General features: G+C 34.4%; 1 long non-coding RNA gene across 5 annotated transcripts in view; it reads left to right on the forward strand.

The window, feature by feature from the left end:
- The first annotated feature begins 214 nt into the window (after positions 1-214).
- LOC105464821 (uncharacterized) overlaps positions 215-20972 on the forward strand; it is a 64994-nt gene continuing 44236 nt past the window's right edge. For 2 of the 5 annotated variants that reach the window (XR_011612236.1, XR_011612235.1), the window contains exons 1-2: positions 327-831; positions 20465-20708. This is a non-coding gene — a long non-coding RNA (uncharacterized lncRNA). Of the gene's footprint in view, positions 832-20464; positions 20709-20972 lie in introns of all 5 variants that reach the window. The other 3 variants (XR_011612234.1, XR_977025.2, XR_977027.2) reach the window with 3 other exon arrangements.

A 20972-nucleotide genomic window follows, 5' to 3' on the forward strand; every position in this document is an offset into this window, starting at 1 on the left:
TTCAGATTCTTTTGTCCCACAGGGTGCTCCCTTGATGTGGTGCTCTCCCCCTTTTCCTAGGAACGGTGCTTTCTGAGAGCCAAACTGTAGTTATTGTTTTTAGTCTTCTGGGTCTAGGCACCCAGCAGAGCTACCCAGCTCTGGTGGAGGTAGCAGGGGAGTGAAGTGGACTCTGTGAGGGTCCTTGGTTGTATTTTTGTTTAGTGCACTCGTTTTGTGTTGGTTGGCCTCCAGCCAGGAGGTGGCACTTTCAAGAGTGCATCAGCTGCAGTCCTATAGGGAGGAAGCAAACTTGCCCTAGAGATACCTTGTTAAGTATTCGGGTTTCTCAGGTGTTGGGCAGGGCCATAGAGCTCCCAAGAGATAATGACCTTTGTCTTTGGTTACCAGGGTGGGTAGGGAAAGACCACTAGTTGGGGGAAGGGACAGGCTTGCCTGAGCTTAGCCTCTTCTTGAGCAGGGCTTGCTGTGGCTGTTTGGGGAATGGGGATGTGGTTCCCAGTCCAGTGGAGTTGTATTCCCAGGGGGATTATGGCTGTCTCTGTTGAGTCATACACGTAACCAGGGAAGTGGGGGAAAACTGGCAGTCACAGGCCTCATCCCACTCCCACGCAGCCTGCAGTCCTAAAGGCCAGACTCATTCCCACCGTGTCTCCCCAACAGCACCAACTCTATTTCCAGGCAGCTGGTGGCCAGGGCTGAGAACCTGCTCCAGATCACCAGCTTCCCCACTGAGAAAGCAAGCAGACTCACAGTTTTTTGGCATCTCAGGGAGCCTGCAGCAGTGATCCATTTCCTTCAAAGCGTCAGTGGATTTTCTCAGCTTTCCTGGTATGTTCCTGTGGTAATTCTTGGAGCAGAAGTTCACGATGTGAGTTTCCACATGCTGCTCTGTCCGTTCGAATAGGAGCTGGAAACCAGTCCTGCATCTTATCCAAGTTTCTTAAATTGTGTTAAACATACAACTTTGGTTCTTAGTTCTCTGTTGGAGTCTAGAGCTTTTATCACCTTTTCAAATGGGTGAGATTCAGTGGCGTCTTGATAACCAGTGGCTCTCTAGAAAACAACAAAACACCTGATTGGCTGCTTTTGTTGATGTTGGTGGTATAAATAGTCCTGTGTTGACTGATTTCAAGCTACCAAATGTTTATAAAGGCTTCACAAAATTTCTGAATATTTAATAATTGGCTCTTGTGAGGTAGTCAGTTCTGGCTACAACCCAGTATCAGGTAAGAATAGGGAAAAAAGGCACTATGGAATTGCCTGTGATTATCAGCATATAGTTTAGATCTTGTATATCAATTGCTTTTTAAAATCTTGCTATTAATGTATTCAAATATTTTAAGCTCAATTTATCCCAAACTAAATTTTATTTATTTATTTATTTATTTATTTATTTATTTATTTATTTTGAGACGGAGTCCGCACTCTCGCCCAGGCTGTAGTGCAGTAGCACGATCTCGGCTCACTGCAAGGTCCGCCTCTTGGGTTCTCGCCATTCTCCTGCCTCAGCCTCCAAACTAAATTTATAATGTTTCTCCTCATCTTACTGACAGTTCTAATTTATAAAACCTTACATAATACTATAAATAGCTTTTCACTGCATAATGATAAATGCCCAGTTTACTGTAGTGGGTTGAATAGTGTCTCCACTCTCAAAATTCATATCCATTTAGAAACTCAAAATAGGACCTTATTTGAAAATAGGGCCTTTGCAGATGTGCTTTGTTAAGGATTTTGAGATGAAATCATCTTGGATTTAGGGTGAGCCCCAAATTCGTTGACTGGTGACTGTATTAGAGAGTAAGAGGACACAGAGACACATGATGGGGAAAGGCTTCTGAAAATGGAAGCAGAAACCGGAGTTATGCTGCTATAAGCCAAGGAAGACCTGGCGCCACCAGAAGCTAGAAAAAAACAGGGTAGGTTCTTCCCTAGAGTCTTTGGAGGAACTGTAGTCCTGATGCACCTTGATTTTGTATTTGTGACCCCCAGAACTGTGAGAGAATACACTTCTATTGTTTTAGGCTACCCAGTTTGTCAGTTTGTGATAATTTGCCACGGCAGCCCCAGAAAACACAAACTCTTACCACGGCATGCAAATGTCTTCATGGCCTAACCACTGTTTATTACCATAGACTCATTTTAGGATCCACATCCTATTTTCCGCAACCTCTAAACTACTTATGGATCCCTGAATATATCATGCATGTTTTACTTCTAGTTGTTTGTTCCCTTTGCCTACTCTCTCTGGACGATGTCACCCGCCTTTCTTTGTGTGGCCATTTCCTCCTTCAGTAGTACTTTAATGTTACCTTCTCTGGAAAGTCCTTCCGGACCCTTTAAAAATATATAGGATTACAATGGATTTTTAGAATATCTTATGTCGTCTCATCACAACACAGTATTATAACTGCCTGTTTACTCTTACTGTCCTCTAGACTGATTGACTCTGTAGAACAAAGACTGTGCCTTTAACATCATTCTAATTTCTGTGACTATTACAATGAAAGTCATCTAGAGATGACTCTTTAAATATTTGTTAAGTGACTTAATTGATGACACAGAAAGATGATGCACACACACACACGCACGCACACACACACACGCACACGCACACACACACACACACACACACCCCCCCAGGGAAGAAACTTATGTTGAAAGGTAGCAGTGCATCGATACCTTCAAGTGAAGGCAAGCTTTAAATGTATAAACACATTATAGCATGTCCAGATGAATGTGATCATACATATAAGAGCAAAAAAAAAAAAAAAAAAAAAACCACTATTTTATGTGAGGAGCAATAGAGGAAATGGGTGGGAAAGTTGAAGATGCAAATTTCAGGTAATTTCAACAGGTATCAAATAGCATATGCAGGAACCATATTCACTCAGTGGTTTTCAGTGTCACCATGGTATCAAGGGATAGCCATTGGAATTATTAAAAAGCTATTGTAAGAATATATTCTGTCATGATAAAAATCATTCCAAAATCTAATGAACTTACTTGTGAAGTAACGTACATTCTCCCGCAGGGGAAGAAAGGTTGGGATAAATAACTTTAAGGATATTTATATAAGTGTTGTTCAGTAAGAAATTGGATTAGAAGAAAAACCAGTAATTTTACTCTAATTTTCATCAAGGGACACAAGCAAATACATTATTGATTCCTATACTCAGCAATACCAAAGAACAGTTTTTCCGGAAGCATTACTGCTCTATACACTTTGAAATTCTTTTACCACTGGTGATAACACAGTAATAAGAGTTAGGGCAACTTAGTTGAATGGCTCACTATATTGTACTATCATGAAGTATAGGTATGCTAAAGTGAGACAATCCCAAAAGTATGAAATCAACTTAATTATAGTCATCTTTCATTATTGAATTGTTTTGTTAATTATTGGATTACCTCATATTCTTACTTAAATACTGAATTTGTGTATTGATATACTTGTTTATCCTGTTATAATAGATAATAATATTCAGAAATAATAAAATCTGGCATTAGTCTCTTTTTTTTTTTCTAACAGGCATGTTTCTCTGCTATCAGCTTTCTTAAAATTATTATCTTTTCATCCTCAAAAATCACTGACTGCCCCAGGAGTCTGTTAATGGTATAAAGAATAAAATATCTTCTTATAATTTATGTCCTTGGATATAAATATGAATTGAAAATAACTTTTCAATGCATGAAAGAAGCCTCTTGGAACATTTGTTTTCAAATGATCAGTAAAAATGGTATTTAGAATTAAAATCTGAGTCCATAAAACAGCATTTTCTGCTAAGTACACACACACATATACACACAATTTGTCAGCAGGCTATAGCCAAAGGGGCAACAGAATTCAATTGCAGTGAGGCTAATAGGGGCATCAGATACTGAAATAGAATTAAATTGAGAGTCAGGAATTAAACTTGACAGAAAGATTAATAATTCAGCTGGAAACATAGAAAGCAACACAAATGGTTTCAGCCTTTGCTTGGTGATTGTGTCATCTAAAAAGTAAATAAATAAAATAATGTGAAACGAAATCAATCACACTGCGGACCTTGATGTTTTTGGAAGTAGAATACTGAATGCCTGACAGAGTCCCTGAAGTTAATCCTGTGCCCCGTGGAAGGCTGCTTTCACTAGTTTTGCCTTATGCTGATCTATTGATTGGTCATAGCTGGCAAGCATTAGAGGGAGAAAGAAACTTACTGGCATCATATAATAATGTATATATTATATATTACATATATACACAATATATTAAATATATTTATTTATACACACACATTTAAATAGATGCATTATAATTACATATTTATGAAGTATAGAATGATATAGCCATACATATAGACAAGTGTAATGATTAATTTAGGGTTATTAGCATATCTATCACCTCAAATATTTACTATTTTTTGTGCTAGGAACATTCAAAATTATTTCCTCTAGCTGTTTGAAAATAGGCAATAAATTATTAACTATAGTCATCCTATAGTGCTGTAGAAAACTAGAACTTATTCCTCCTTGCTAGTTGTAATTCTGTATTTATTAGCTATCCTCTCCTTGCCTTCTCTCCCTTCTCTTCTTCACAGCCTCTGGTAATCAGTATTCTATTGTCTACTTCTCCAAGCAAAACTCTTTCAGCTCTCATGTATGAGTGAGAAAATGTAGCATTTGTCTTTCTGTGCCTGCCTTATTTTATTTAACTATGTTCTCCAGGCTTATTCATGTTGCCATGAGTGACTGGATGTTATTATTTGTTGTGACTGAACAGTATTCCATTATATATAATCCAATATATAATATATATTAATATATTGTACATATAATATACATTAATATTTGATACATATAATATACATTTATATTATAAATATACATTTATATTTTATATATAATATACATTTATATATTATATATAATATATAAATTTATATATTATAAATATATATATTTATATATTATATATACATTTATATACATTTATATATATATACATATATACATTTATATATTATATATAAAAATATATAAATATATTTATATATTATATAAATGTATATTATATGTAATATATAATACATATAATATAATATATATCCCGTTTTCTTTATATATATTCTTTATATATTTATATATAAATATATATTCTTTATATATTTATATATAAATATATATTCTTTATATATTTATATATAAATATATATTCTTTATATATTTATATATAAATATATATTCTTTATATATTTATATATAAATATATATTCTTTATATATTTATATATAAATATATATTCTTTATATATTTATATATAAATATATATTCTTTATATATTTATATATAAATATATATTCTTTATATATTTATATATAAATATATATTCTTTATATATTTATATATATATTCTTTATATTTTTATATATAAATATATATTCTTTATATTTTTATATAAACATATATTCTTTATATTTTTATATATAAACATGTATATCTTTATATATTTATATATAAACATGTATATCTTTATATATTTATATATAAACATGTATATCTTTATATATTTATATATAAACATGTATATCTTTATATATTTATATATAAACATGTATATCTTTATATATTTATATATAAACATGTATATCTTTATATATTTATATATAAACATGTATATCTTTATATATTTATATATAAACATGTATATCTTTATATATTTATATATAAACATGTATATCTTTATATATTTATATATAAACATGTATATCTTTATATATTTATATATAAACATGTATATCTTTATATATTTATATATAAACATGTATATCTTTATATATTTATATATAAACATGTATATCTTTATATATTTATATATAAACATGTATATCTTTATATATTTATATATAAACATGTATATCTTTATATATTTATATATAAACATGTATATCTTTATATATTTATATATAAACATGTATATCTTTATATATTTATATATAAACATGTATATCTTTATATATTTATATATAAACATGTATATTCTTTATATATTTATATATTTATATATTATATTTCTTTATAATATATAAATTATATATAATATATAAAATATGTTATAATATATAATATACAAATTATATGTTATAATATATCATATATTAAATAATTATATATTATATAAATATAAAATATGTAATTATATATTATATAAATATAAATATATATTATATAGTATGTATAACATGTATATTATAAATATATATGTAATTAAATAATATATATTATAATTATATAATTATAATTAAATAATATATATTATATATACTTATATATAATTATATATTATTAAAATAATAAAATATAAAATATACAAATATATATTATAAATATATATAAATATATATTATAAATATATAAATATATATTTATATATAAAGAATATATATATATTTACTATACTTACACAAATATATATATATCCCATTTTATTTATCCATATGTCCATTCATTGACACTATATCTTGGCTATCGTGAATAGTGCTGCAATACACATGGGTTGCATATTTCTTGTTGATATACTGATTTTATTTCATTTGAATAAATATCCAGTAGTGAGATTGCTGAATCATAGGGTAGTTCTATTTTTAGGTTTCTGAGGAATTATCATACTGTTTCCATTAAGATTGTACTGATTTACGTTCTCACCAGCAATGTATAAAAGCTTCTTTTTCTCAGTGCACTTGCTAATGTTTGTTGTTTTTTGTATTTTTAAAACTAGCCATTCAGAGGTGAGGTGACATCATATTATCGTTTCGCTTTGCATTTGCGTTTCCCCAATGACTAACGATATTTAATGTTTTTTCATATACCTGTAAGCCATTTGTATTTCTTGTTTTTGAGAAATATATATTCAGCTAATTTGCTCATTTTTAATCAGATTTTTGATGTTGACTTGTTTGAATTCTTTGTATATTCTAGATATTAATCCCTTGATAGATGAATACTTTGCAAATAATTTCTCTCATTCTGTACATTGTTTCTTCACTCTGTTGACTGTTTCTTTTGCTTTACAAAATAGGTTAAAACCAAAAACAAACACTGCCCATCTTACTTGTATGATTCTGTTACTCCTAGTCAAAATGGTAGTCAGGGAGGAGAGGCACAGCAAGATGGCGGAATAGAAAGTTTGACCAATTGTGCACCCCCTATGCAAGGACACCAAGTTACCAACCATCTACACAGAAAAAATACCTACATTAGAATCAAAAATCAGGTGAGCATTTGTAGTACCTGGTTTTAAATTCATATTGCTAAGAAAGGCACTGAAGAGATAGAAAAAACAGTCCTGAATCGCCCGTGACACTCCTGCCCCAGCCTTGGCTGGGTGCAGAGGACTGGTGCAGAGAGCTTCTTGTGGCACTGGGGGAGGGAAAACACCACAACTGTGAGGCATTAAACTCAGTGCTGTTCTGTTAGAACAAAAAGGAAAACCAGACACAACTCAGCTGAGCCTGCCCACAGAGGGAGCATTTAAACCAACCCTAGCTAGAGGGGAGTCTCGAATCCCAGTGGTCCAAACTTGAGTGCCCACAAACCTCACCAGCAAGAACCAATGTGCTCTCAGTCTCTAAGTAAACTTGACAGGCAGTCTAGGCCATAAGAACTGGAAAGCTTAGGCAAAACCTATGGCTGAATTAGGCCCAGAGTCAATGAATTGGGGGCACACAACATACTGATACACCAGCTGGTGCTGGCGTCACCCATGTCCTAACCTCAGGCTGCACAGCTCATGGCTCCAAAAGAGACCCCTTCCTTCTACTTTAAGAGAGGAGAGGGAAGAATGAGGAGGATTTTTCTTGCATCTTGGATACCAGCTCAGCCACAGCAGGATATGGCACTGGTCAGAGTCATGAGGCCCTAGCTCCCAGATGACATTTCTAGACACATCTTGGGCCAGAACAAAACCCGCCAGCTTGAAGAAAAGGAAACAGCTCTGTCAGCATCTATCGCCTGCTAACTGATGAGCCCTTGGGCCCTGAAAAACAAACAGCGATACCCAGGTGCTTCATCAAAGGCCTTGGTGAGCCTCTGAGACTTGCTGGCTTCAAGTGAGACTCAGCACATTATCAGCTGTGGTGGTTACATGGCAAAACTCTTCCTGCTTGAGAAAAGAAGAGGGAAGAGTAAAGGAGACTTTATCTTGCACTTTAGGTGCCAACATCACCGCAGGAGGGTCGAGCACCACCTGGATTCTTGAAGTCACTGATTCTAGAACTTCACTCTTGGACAGCATTTCTAGACCTGCCCTGGAGCATAGGAGAGCCCACTGAGCTGAAGGGTGAGCGCCAGGCCAGGCAACATTCACCAAAAGCTGACTTAAGAGAACTTAAGCCTTAAGGAAACATCAGTGGTAGTCTAGCAGGATTCCTCATGACCAGGAGTGATCATGGCTACCAGGTGAGGTACCGCTGCCTTTGGAAAGGAGAGAAACGAGTAGGAGGACTATGTCTTGTGCTTTGAGTTCCAGGTCAGCCACAATACAATAAAACAGCAAGTAGATTTCTAAGGTTTTGACTCTAATTCCCGACTCCCAGATGGCACTTCTGGATCCACTCAGGGCCTAAGGGGAACTTGCCACCCTGAAGGGAAGGACATAGGTCTGGCTGGCTTTGCCACCTGCTAATTGTAGAGCCATGGGGCCTTGAGTGAACATAGGCAGTAGCCAGGAAGTGGTTACAGCAGACCTTGGGCAAGGCAGCGTTGTCCTGGCTTCAGGACTGACCCAATGCAGTCACAGTGGTGGTGGTCACAGAGGTGCTTTTATCACTCTACCACCAGACTTAGGTGGTTCAGAACAAAGAGAGAGACTCTGTGTGTTTGGGAGAATGTAAGGAAAGGAAACAAGAGTCTCCAACTGGTAATACAGAGAATTATCTGGGATCTTGTCCAAGATCATCAAGGCGATACCTCTATGTGTCTGCAAAAACCACAGTGTTACTGGGCTTGGGGTATTGCCTAGAGAAGAAACAACTAAGATCATAGCTCCCAAGTCCTTTAAAGTATCTGGAAAGCCTTCCCAAGAGGGACATCTACAAATAGGCCAAGACAGTGAAGACTACCATAAATATGTAAGTCTTCAATGCCCAGAAACCAAAGAACATCTACTGGCATCATCAACATCAAGGAAAACATGGCCTTACCAAATGAACTGAATAAGGCATCAGGAAACAATCCTTGAGAAACAGAGATATGTGACCAGTCAGACAGAGAATTCAAAATAGCTGTGTGGAGGAAACCCAGAGAAATTTAGGATAACAAAAATAGAGAAGGAATTCATAATTCTGTCAGAAAAATTTAACAAAAAGATTAAAATAATTTAAAAGAATCAAGCAGAAATTCTGGAGCTGAAAAAATAATGCAATTGGCATAATGAAGAGTGCATCAGAGATCTTTAACAGCAGACTGGATCAAGCAAAAGAAAGAATTAATGAGTTTGAGTACAGGCTATTTGGAAATACACAGTGAGAGGAGATAAAAAGAAGAGTAAAATCCAATTAAACATGCTTACAGGATCTAGTCAATAGCCTCAACATGGCAAATCTAAGGGTTATTGGCCTTAAAAAGGAAGTAGAGAAATAAATAGGGGCAGAAAGTTTATTCAAAGTGATGATAACAGAGACTTTCCCAAATCTAGAGAAAGATATCAATATCCAAGTACAAGAAATTTATAGAACTCCAAGCATATTTAACATAAAGAAGACTACCTCAAGGCATTTAATCAAACTCCAAAAGGTCAAAGATAGAGAATCATTTCTTTATCTCTGGATAAACAAGAGCAAGATAAGCAGCAAGATAAAAGAAATTTATAGCATAGAATTGAGCTCCACTATGTTTGGCAGCAGACTTTTCAGTGGAAACTTTACAGACCAGGAGAGACTGACATGACATATTTAAAGTGATGAAGGAAAAGGATATTTTACCCTAGAATAGCATATCCAGTAAAAATATCTTTCAAACATGAAGAAGAAATAAAGAATTTTCCAGACAAACAAAACCTGAGGTATTTCATCAATACCAGATCTGTCCTTTAAGAAATAGTAAAGGGAGTACTTCAATCAGAAATAAACGGTCATTAATGCACAATAAATAATCACCTGAAGGTACAAAACTTACTGGCAAGAGTAAGTACGAAAAAACCACAAAATATTATAACACTGTAACTGTGGTGGGTAAACTATTCTTATCCTAATTAAAAAGACTAAATGATGAGCCAATCAAAATTAATAACCACAACAACCTTTCAAGGCATAGTTAGCACAATAAGATATAAACAGAAACAACAAAAAGTAAAAAAGCTGGCAGGGGGAAGTTAGGGTGAGTTTTTACTAGTGTTTATTTATTTATTTATTTATTTATTTATTGCTTATTTGTTTATGCAAATAGTGTTAATGGGTTGTGACAGCATTTGCAAACCTCACGGTAACCTCAATGCAAAAAATATACAATAGATACACAAAATATAAAAAGCAAGAAACTAAATCATATCACCAGAGAAAATCATCTTCACTAGAGGAAGACAGGAATAAAAGGAAGGATGAAGAGAATACCGCAAAATAACCAGAAAACAAATAACAAAATGATGGGACTATGTCCTTACTTATCAATAATAATATTGAATGTTAGTGGACTACATTCTGAAATCCAAAGACATAAACTTGCTGAATGGACGGAAAAACAAGACCCATTGACCTCTTGCCTACAAGTAACACACTTCACCTATAAAGACACACATAGACCGAAAATAAAGAAATGGGAAAAGATATTCCGTGCCAATGGAAATGAAAAAGTATCAGGAATCACTCTACTTACGTAAAACAAAAGATATTTCAAGGCAATAACTGTAAAAAGACACAAGGAAGGTCACTGTATCATGATAAAGGGGTCAATTCAGCAAGAGGATATAGCAATTTTAAATGTATATGCACCCAACACTGGAGCACAGATATAAAAAGGAAATATTATTAGAGCTACAGAAAGAGATAGGTCCCAATACAAAATAGCTGGAAGTTTCAACATCCCACTGGCAGCTTTGGACAGACCTTCCTGACAGAAAATCAATAAAGAAACATCAGACTTAATCTGTACTATAGACCAAATGGATCTAATATATACTTAGAGAACATTTCATTCAAGAGATGTAGAATATACATTTTTTTTCTTCAGTACATGGATCATTTTCAAGAATAGGATATATTGTAGGTCACAAAACAAGTCTTTAAACGTTTTAAAAAACTGAAATATCAGACAAGATTGGGCGTTTTCGGGATGGTATGGTCACAGACAAAAAGACTGAAATTATGTCAACCATCTTCTCTAATCACATTGGAATAAAACTAGAAATTAATAATGAGAGGAATTTTGGAAACTGTACATATACATGGAAATTAAACAATATGCCTCTGAATGATCAGTAGACCAGTGAAATAATTAAGAAGGAAACTGAAAAATTTCTTGAAACAAATGATAATGGAAACACTACATACCAAAACCTATGAGACACAGCAAAAGCAGTACTACGAGGGAAGTTTACATCTGTAAGTGCCTACATCAAAAAGATGAAAATCTTCAAATAAGCAATGTAATGATGTATCGTACAATACTAGAAAAGCAACAGCCAACCAAACCCAAAAATAGTAGAAGAAAATAAATGAAATCAAAATAAAAAAATTACAAAAATATCAATGAAATAAAAATTGGTGTTTTTTTTTTTTTAAGTTAAACAAAAGTGACAAATCTTTAGCTGGGCTAACTAAGGAAAAAGGATAAAAAGATCCAAATAAATAAAATTAGAAATGACAAAGGAGACATTAAAACCAATCGTAGAAATTCAAAGCATCATTAGTGCGTGCTATGAGCAACTATATAAAAATCTAGAATAAATTGACAAATTTTTAGACACATAAAACCTATCAAGATTGAACCGGAAAGAAATCCAAAACCTGAAGGGTTCAATCACAGATAACAAGACTGAAGCCATAATAATAATAATAAAAATGTCTTTTTATAGGAAAGTCTAGGACCTGACAACTTCACTACTAATTTCTACCAAACATTTAAAGAACTAATACCAATTCTACTCAAACTGTTCCGAAAAATAGAGGCAGAGGGAATACTTCCAAACTCATTTTACAAAGCCAGTATTACATTGGTACCAAAACCAAAGATCCATTAAAAAAAGAAACTAAAGGCCAATATATCTGATGAATATTGATGTGAAAATCCTTAACAAAATACTAGCAAACTGAATTCAACAATACATTAGAAAGATCATTCATCATGAGCAAGTGGCATTTATCTATAGGATGCAAGGATGATTCAACATATGCAAATAAATCAGTGGGAACATCATATCAATATAATGAAAGATAAAAACAATATGATCATTTAAATTGACATTGAAAAAGCATGTGATAAAATTCAACATCTCTTCACGATAAAAACTCTCAAAAAACTGGGTACAGAAGGAACACACCTTAACAAAATAAAAGCCTTATGTGACAGACCCACAGCTAGTATCATACTGAATGGGGAAAATCTGAAAGCCTCTCCTCTAGGATCTGGAACACAACATCGATACCAACTGTCACCAGTATTATTCAACGTACTACTGGAAATTTTAATCTGAGTGGGCAGACAAGAGAAATACAAAAAGGGCATCCAAAATGGAATGGAAGAAGTCAAATTATTATTGTTTGCTGTTGTTATGAATTTATATTTGGAAAAACCTGAAGACTCTACAGAAAAGCTATTAGAGTTGAAAATTAAGTACAGTTGCATGATAAAAAGTCATCAATAGGTATGGAAATCAATAGTATTTCTATATGCCAACAGTGAATATTGTGAAAAAGAAATTAAAATGAGTAATCCCATTTACAGTAGCCACACATGAAATTAAATACCTAGGAACTAACCAAAGAAACAAAATATCTCTGTAATAAAAACTATAAAATATTGATGAAATAATTTGAAGAGGGCACAAAGATTGGAAGAATACTCCATGTTTATGCATTGGAAAAATCAATATTGTTAAAATGTTCTTATTACCCAATGCAATCTACAGATTCAATGCAATCCCTATCAAAATATCAATAACATTCTTCATGAGGAAAAAAATTCTAAACTTTATATGAAATAACAAAAGACCAAGAATAGCCAGAGCTATCCTAAGCAAAAAAACAAAAACAAAAACAAACAAACAAAAAAACTAGAGATATTACATTACCTGACTTCAAATTATACTGCAGAGCAATACCAACCCAAACAGCATGGTACCAGTATAAAAACAGACACAAAGACCAATGGAACAGAATACAGAACCCAGAGGCAAATTCACAGACCTACGGTGAACTTACTTTTGACAAAGGTGCCAAGAACATACACTGGAGGAAAGATTGTTTCTTCAATAAATGGTACTGGAAAACTAGATGTGTATATCTAGACCCCTATCTCTCACCATATACAAACATCAAATCAAAATTAATTAATTACTTAAATCTAATACCCAAAACTATGAAACTACTACAAGAAAGCATTAGGGAAAATCTCCAGGACATCAATCTTGGCAAAAATTTCTTGAACAATACCCCACAAACACAGGCAACTAAAGAAAAAATGGACAAATGGTATCACATCAAGTTGAAAAGCTTCTGCACAGCAAAGGAAACCATCAACAAAGTGAAGAGACTACCCACAGAATGGGAGAAAACATTTGCAGATGACCCATCTCACAAAGGATTAATAACCAGAATATATAAGTAGCTCAAACAACTCTATAGGAAAACATTGAATAATTTAATTAAAAAATGGACAAAAGATTTGAGTAGATATTTCTCAAAAGAAGATGTACAAATGACAATCAGGCATATGAAAAGGTGGTTAACATAATTGATCATCAGATAAATGTGAATCAAAATTATAAGGAGATATCATTTCATCCCAGTTAAAATGGCTTACATCCAAAAGACAGACAATAACAAATGCTGGTGAGGATGTGGAGAAAAGTAGATACTTGTACACTTTTGGTGGGAATGTAAATTAGTATAACCACTATGGAGAATATTTGGAGGTTCCTCCAAAAACTAATAGTTGAGCTACTATATAATCCAGCAATCCTACTCTTGGGCATATACCCAAAAGAAAGGAAATTGGTATATTGAAGATATATCTACACTCCCATGTTTGTTGCAGCACTGTTCACAATAGCCAAGATTTGGAGGCAACCTAAGTGTCCATCAACAGATGAAGAAGGAAAATGTGGTACATACACACAATGGAGTACAATTTAGCCATAAAAGATAATAAGATCCAGTCATTTGCAACAACATGGACGGAAGTGGTGATCATTATATTAAGTGAAATAAGGCTGGCGCAGAAAGACAAAACATCACGTGTTCTCACTTATTTATGGGAACCAAAAATCAAAACAATCAAACATGTGGACACAGAGAGTTAAAGGACAGCTACCAGAATCCGCAAAGAATGGGTTGTTGAAGGGGAAAGTGTGAATGGTTAGTGGGTTAAAAGAAATAGAAAGTATGAATAAGGCCTAGTATTTGATAGCACAACAGGATGACTACAGTCAGTACTTACTGTACATTTTAAAATATTAGCTTGGTGCAAATGTTATTGCTGTTTTACCATTTTAAAGTAATTGCAAAAAACACAATTACTTTTGCACCAACCTAGTAAGTTGAAGAGGGTAATTGGATTGTTTGCCGTTCAATGGATAAATGCCTGAGGGGATGGATACCCCATTCTTCATGATGTGCTATTTCACATTGCATGCTTGTATCAAAACATATGAGGTACCCGAAAAATATATACACCTACTATGTACCCACAAAAATTGAAAAGTAAATTTAAAAAAAATTTAAAAAATTAAAAAATGTGACGATTAGGTTTCTCTGCCTAGGGTTACACCAGATTTCATTTTCTTCCTGTGATATCAATAGGAAAATTAGTTGCAAACCAGTACAGACTGAATGAGCTGACAGAACGTAATATACAAGTTTAAAATATATAAACAAATCCATAAAAACTACTATATAAAATGTGTAGCCACAAGCTGAGTAGTGTGCATTAAATTTGTAAGAATATAAGAAAAGAAATGAGTAGTCTATGCAGGCAAGCCAGAATACTTCAGAATTCTCTCCTCAACCCCCACCAATCACACCCCAGCATTTCATAATTACTGTTTCCATAGTACATTATGCATTTACCCACCTTGGAAGGTGTATTATTTTCTAGGGCTCCCATAACAAAGTACCGTAGACTTGATGGCTTAAGAAACAAATGTATTTTCTCACATTTCTGAAGGTTGGCAGTCCAAGACTATTGTATTGGCAGCTTGATTTCTTCTGAGGCCGCTCCTTGACTTATAGGTGGCCATCTTCTTCCTATGTCTTCTCATGGTCTTTCCTTTATAATTGTATGTATCCAAATTTCCTCTTCTTATAAGACATCAGTCAGATTGGATTAGAGACCACCCTAATGATTTTATCATAACTTAAGTACCACTTTAAAGACCTATTTCCAATTGCAGACATGTTCTTAAGTGCCAAGGTTTAGTACTTCCACATACAAATTGAAGGGACACAATTCAGTCCATAACAGAGGGTTTGGGATTTGTTCAGGTAGAAAACTATCTTTTAACATCTTCATAGGAGTCCAGTTTCCCTGACCCTCACACGCCTCATTCTTGAACAGCTAAGTGTGTTGGAGTGATGTGAGGGTGTTTTGCACATGAGCTAATGATGGGAAGATGAATTCTTCTTCCTGGCTTGAACATCATTAACTCTTACTGGACAGTTAATGAATTCAGTGCTAGATGCTGATGACTTTACACCTTTGTAAGTAATAGAAGAGAAAAAACATCAGTATATTCCATGGATTCATGGGTACTCTATGGGCATACAATTACAATTCTCTTACAAAGCTGAGTTGTTTATTTTATTTTATTTTTGTCGATAGACATTCACATACCTCATATGGACCCCTCTGGTGTATAATATTAGCCAAAGAGTTTTAACTCCAAAAGCAACAGATGGGTCAATGCTAGAAATTCTGAAGTACGAAATGGGGAGGTGTCAAAGACATCATAATGTATACACAGCTATGGCAAAGATGTATCTCAGTATTTTCCTCTTTTCACTATACACTTGAAAGTATGAGTTTCTGTGATCCACATATACTTGAGTCAGTTTATTCTCTTGAGACCAAGTTAAGGCATTACTTTACTTTCTCATATAGTCTCTCAATTTTGGGAGGATATTAAAGTCCCTAAGTTATTACTAATCCCTTTATATTTTCTAGGTTAATACAGGACTGTCAAAAAGCTGTGGTTGTTTTTGTAGAGAAGGTGGCTATAGAATTTAAAAATTATTAAGTTTTATCTAGTTATTTTCCAGTGGCAAAATACAATGTAACAGCCTAAGCAAAATTATTAGGTACACATAGAAGTAGTGAAGGTAAGCAGAATTTTTGAGTACCTATTATGACCAGGAATGTAACTAGGTATTTGCATATAGGATCTTAATCTTCACAATAACTTTATAGGTAAATGTTATCATAAGCATTTACAGATGGAGAAAGAGCTGATAGAAGTAACTAAACAATATGCTCCAAGTCACTAGAGAGTAAGGACCAGAAATGGAACAACTCTACTCTTCTCAAAAATCCATGCTCCTTTCATTACACGGTAAGACTGCTTTTGCTAGTAAAACCATCATCCAGTTCAGTATTCTGTGGTTCTCGAACAACTGGTTCCATGGGACTGGTGTAACTGCATATTAATTTATTCTGGTCTTCTTCCTTTTTCCAGGTATTGTTTTATTGTTAGGGGATTCTGGTAACCACCATGGGGGTAATGCCAACATGTCTTATTTTTTATTTCATATTAAACATTTTATCGAGAAAATAACACATTTAAACTCAAATGTAACTCAGCATAGTCATCAGACAATGACTTTTCCTTATGCTCAAGTTCTTTTTTCTTTTCTTTTCTTTTTTTTTAAATGGAGTTTCCTCCTTGTCACCCAGGCTGGAGTGCAATGACGTGATCTCGGCTCACTGCAACCATTGTCTCCCGGGTTCAAGCAGTTCTCCTGCCTCAGCCTCCCATGTATCTGGGGTTATAAGCATGCACCCCCACTCCTGGCTAGTTTTTTGTATTTTTAGTAAAAACGGGGTTTCACCATGTTGGCCAGGCTAGTCTCGAACTTCTGACCTCAAGTGATCTGCCTGCCTGCTCAAATTCTACCATTCATTATTCAGGTATCTGGCACACACCCACATGCACACTCACATACACACACACAGAGACACATGCACACTATCTCTTCACATGAGATAAACTTTCAAAACAGTTTAATTCTAGCTCTTAAAATAGTCAGTAATAATTAGTTTCATACAGGTCTGTGAGGGTTTAACAACTGTCCTAAATCTCTCTGGCTCTACCTGACAGAGCAGTCCCTAAATGCCAGGCTACAGTTTTCAATGTCAGGAAATGACTTAAAACCAAAGCAAGAGTATAACTACCTGCTCTGGATTAAAAGTCATTCATTTGTTTTAGTATTGGATACATTGACCCATATTCTTAGATTCTGAAATATTTCTCCAGTTTCCAAGTTGGCTTTCCATTCCTTCATAATTTCCCAGTGTATATGTGTCTAGCTTGAACCTCAGGGCCAGATCTGTGTATTTGGAGTTACTACTGACTGTTTCTCTTCTCTTAACTCATTAACTTATTTATTTGTAAATATGTATTAATCAATTGAAATATATTTGGGTGTTTTTTGGTTGCTGGGGTACAGTACTCTAAAAAGACAAAGTTGCTGTTTTTATGTAGCTTATACTTAATTAGGATGAGCAGATAAAAATAATGGTATGGATGTATAAATCTAGATAGAGATTCAAACTTTAAAGATAAATTAAAGAGTATATGGAGATAAAGATATATGGGGCCTAATAATTTGTTAGGGTGGCAGGGAATGTACTTCTAGGGAGCTGATATTTGAACAAAGACCTGAATGGAGTGAGGAAGAAACTTCTAGATTATTTGGAAGAAGAGTTTCTAGTCAAAAAGGCAACAAATGCACATGCCCTAAGGCAGTAGCTCATTAGGGTTCTTGAAGAACAGCAAAGAAAATGATGTGATTGGAACATTAAAACAAAGGAAAACATGGTAGGAACGTGAATACACAAAGTTGTAGAAGTATCCAGAGGCTAGAATATGTAGCCTTTGTGAGCTGTGGAAAAACATTTAGATTTTGCTTTCTGTGCTATGAGAAGCCACTAGAGGTGTTTGATTTACCTGGAATCATCTAATCTGATTGTGCCCTAAAAGATTACTCTGGCTGCTGTTACTCTGACTGCAGTAAGTAGTGTGGACTGAGAGGTCAAAGCAGCAACAGGAAACACAATGAAGAGGTCATATCTGTATGTATACCACAACATCATGTTGTAAACCTCAAATATACACAATAAATTTTATTTTACTTTTAGTAAGAGGCTGGCATAGTAGTCTGGGTGAAACATAGCGGTGACTTAAAATGTAATGGGAACTGTGCTGGTGGTAATAAGAGGTCATATTCTGGATATTATTTACACACACATATTTAGTGTCAACGGAACTTACTAATGGAAAATCAAGAAAAATCTCCTGGTTTGGTATTTGAATTATAACATTGACAGAGATGACGGTGATAGCAAAAACAAAATGTTTCGGAGGGTAATGAAGAGCTCATGTTATGTTTCAGATATGTACTGGGAATCCTAGTGGATATGACAATTAAGTAGTGATATATGAAAGTATGAAATACAGGAGAAAATCTGTGGCTAAACTTGTCATAAATAGGGAAATAGTACCTTTACAGTTATGACCTTAGATGAGACCAAGAAGGGAAGCAGTGTAAATACAGAAAGAACAAAGTTTGAGAATTGAGCCCTAGAACTATCCAATTTTTAAGGATTAGAATGAGACAGAGTTTTCTACAAGGAAGACTGGGAAGGAGTGGCCAAGGCAGTATGTGGAAAATCATAAAGTGAAATAACTTAGAAGTCAAATGAAAAAAAGTGATTCAAGGTAAAGGACATGCTAAATGATGTCAAATGTTACTGAAAATGTAAGATGATAACCTAGAACGTGGAAATGTGGAAGTATTTGGTATTATTTGCAATGGCAATTCCAAAGGATGAACAGAAACACAGTGCTGTTTGGAGGGAGTTCAAGCAATAATAGGAGGAGAATATAACGAATATAGACACTCTCTTTGAGGGAAACAGAGAAGTGAAATTGTGCATGGAGAAAAATATAATAATATATGGGGGTGTGTGCACACATGTGTTTATAAACAATCTTTCTCATTGTTTATACACAATAATTATACACAATGAGAAAGATACAGTAGATACTGAATTAAATTATATATTCTGAAGAAAGAGATAATTTTATTATCCACATCCTTACTAGGATCCGGTATACAAAGGAGGGATTTCTTAGGATCAAACAGATGTTATTTGTCATAACTGGGGAGAAGATACAGTAGGTGGATTCAAATGTAGTAATCTGGGAAGTAGACATGGTCATGGAAACGTGTTTCAGTTTTCTTCACTTTGCTTTTTTTCCCCTGGTAAAATGAGAATCAAGGTCATAAACTGAAATGTGAACTAGCTGCCTGGGACAGGAAGAGAATGGATTGACAAGAGAAATCTAATAGGAGTCTCAGGCAGCATGGAGTCCCCACTTGTCATTGAAAACTGATTTGTAAGTTAATGAACCAGCTTTTCTCTAGTTATATGAGTCTTTTGGGTTCATTTATGGAGTAGGCAAAGAATAAACATGTTCTGCCTTGACAGCAGAATATGTTGGAGTGGCAAAGGACCAAGAGAGTGGAGTATGAATGAAAATGCATTAGTATAGAGACGAATCATGGAAACAGAGGGGATATAGATGAAACAAGGAGGTAAAGAGAATGATGGGTAGTGAAATGTTGGTAGGGTCAATGAATCTGAAGTACGGATAGGACTGGGGATTGTGATGCTACACTGCTAAGTTAGAGAGACAGGTCGTACTGTGAAAGCGGACACATGAAGTGAGTATTATGAGGTACAATAGTAATTGGGAAAAATAGTGTTCAGTAAGTAATCCTGAGAACAAGCAATTGAGAAGGGATGGAAGATTAAAGCGTCAGTAGTGGGAAGAAAAAGGATGAGAAACACAGTGAGATGGATGAATTATTTTAAGACACTAGCAATAGTGGCCAACATCAGAGTGGAGAGAGAGCAGTAAGCCAGGTGCAAAAAAATCTTCCATGAAAGAGTATATACCCAGGAAAAAGGGAAGTACCTTCAAAGGAACATAGCTGAAGTATCTGATGGCAGATAATTTAATGTCCTTTATTTTTGTTTTGTTTTGTTTTAGGGGTGAGGCAATGAGAAATGGGAGAAAAAGTTATCCTCTACAGATCCAGCTATAGTTTTGTTGCTGAGAGAACACAGCCAGCACCATGAGAGGACTAGTGGGGATGTAGTATTATCTTCAGCCAACACCACCAACATTACATTCAGAGCAAAAATAAAATGAAGGCGAACTTCAGAGAGGCAGTGGGTATAAGAGGTTTTGCTGACAGCATGGTGTAAAGAATAAGACCTTGAGTCCGGCGATGGTTAGTACACTCTAATGGATATGGAAACCTTTATGATATGGGATAGCTGAAAACAAAACAAAACAAACAAACAAAAATCAGGCTTCTAGTGGTGACTTGGTAATCAAGGAATCAGTCAGTATTAATAGTATCTAAAAGAAATACAGACAATCAGTTCTTACGTTAGTTATATTTCTTGGGACTGTTGGGTGGTTTAGAGACTTTAGGAAGGTCAGAGTTCTATGGGTCTCCCTTGAAATCCTACTGAGAGCAAGACTGAGACAG

This window comes from Macaca nemestrina, chromosome 13, assembly GCF_043159975.1.
Source record: "Macaca nemestrina isolate mMacNem1 chromosome 13, mMacNem.hap1, whole genome shotgun sequence".
Lineage (NCBI taxonomy): Eukaryota > Metazoa > Chordata > Mammalia > Primates > Cercopithecidae > Macaca > Macaca nemestrina.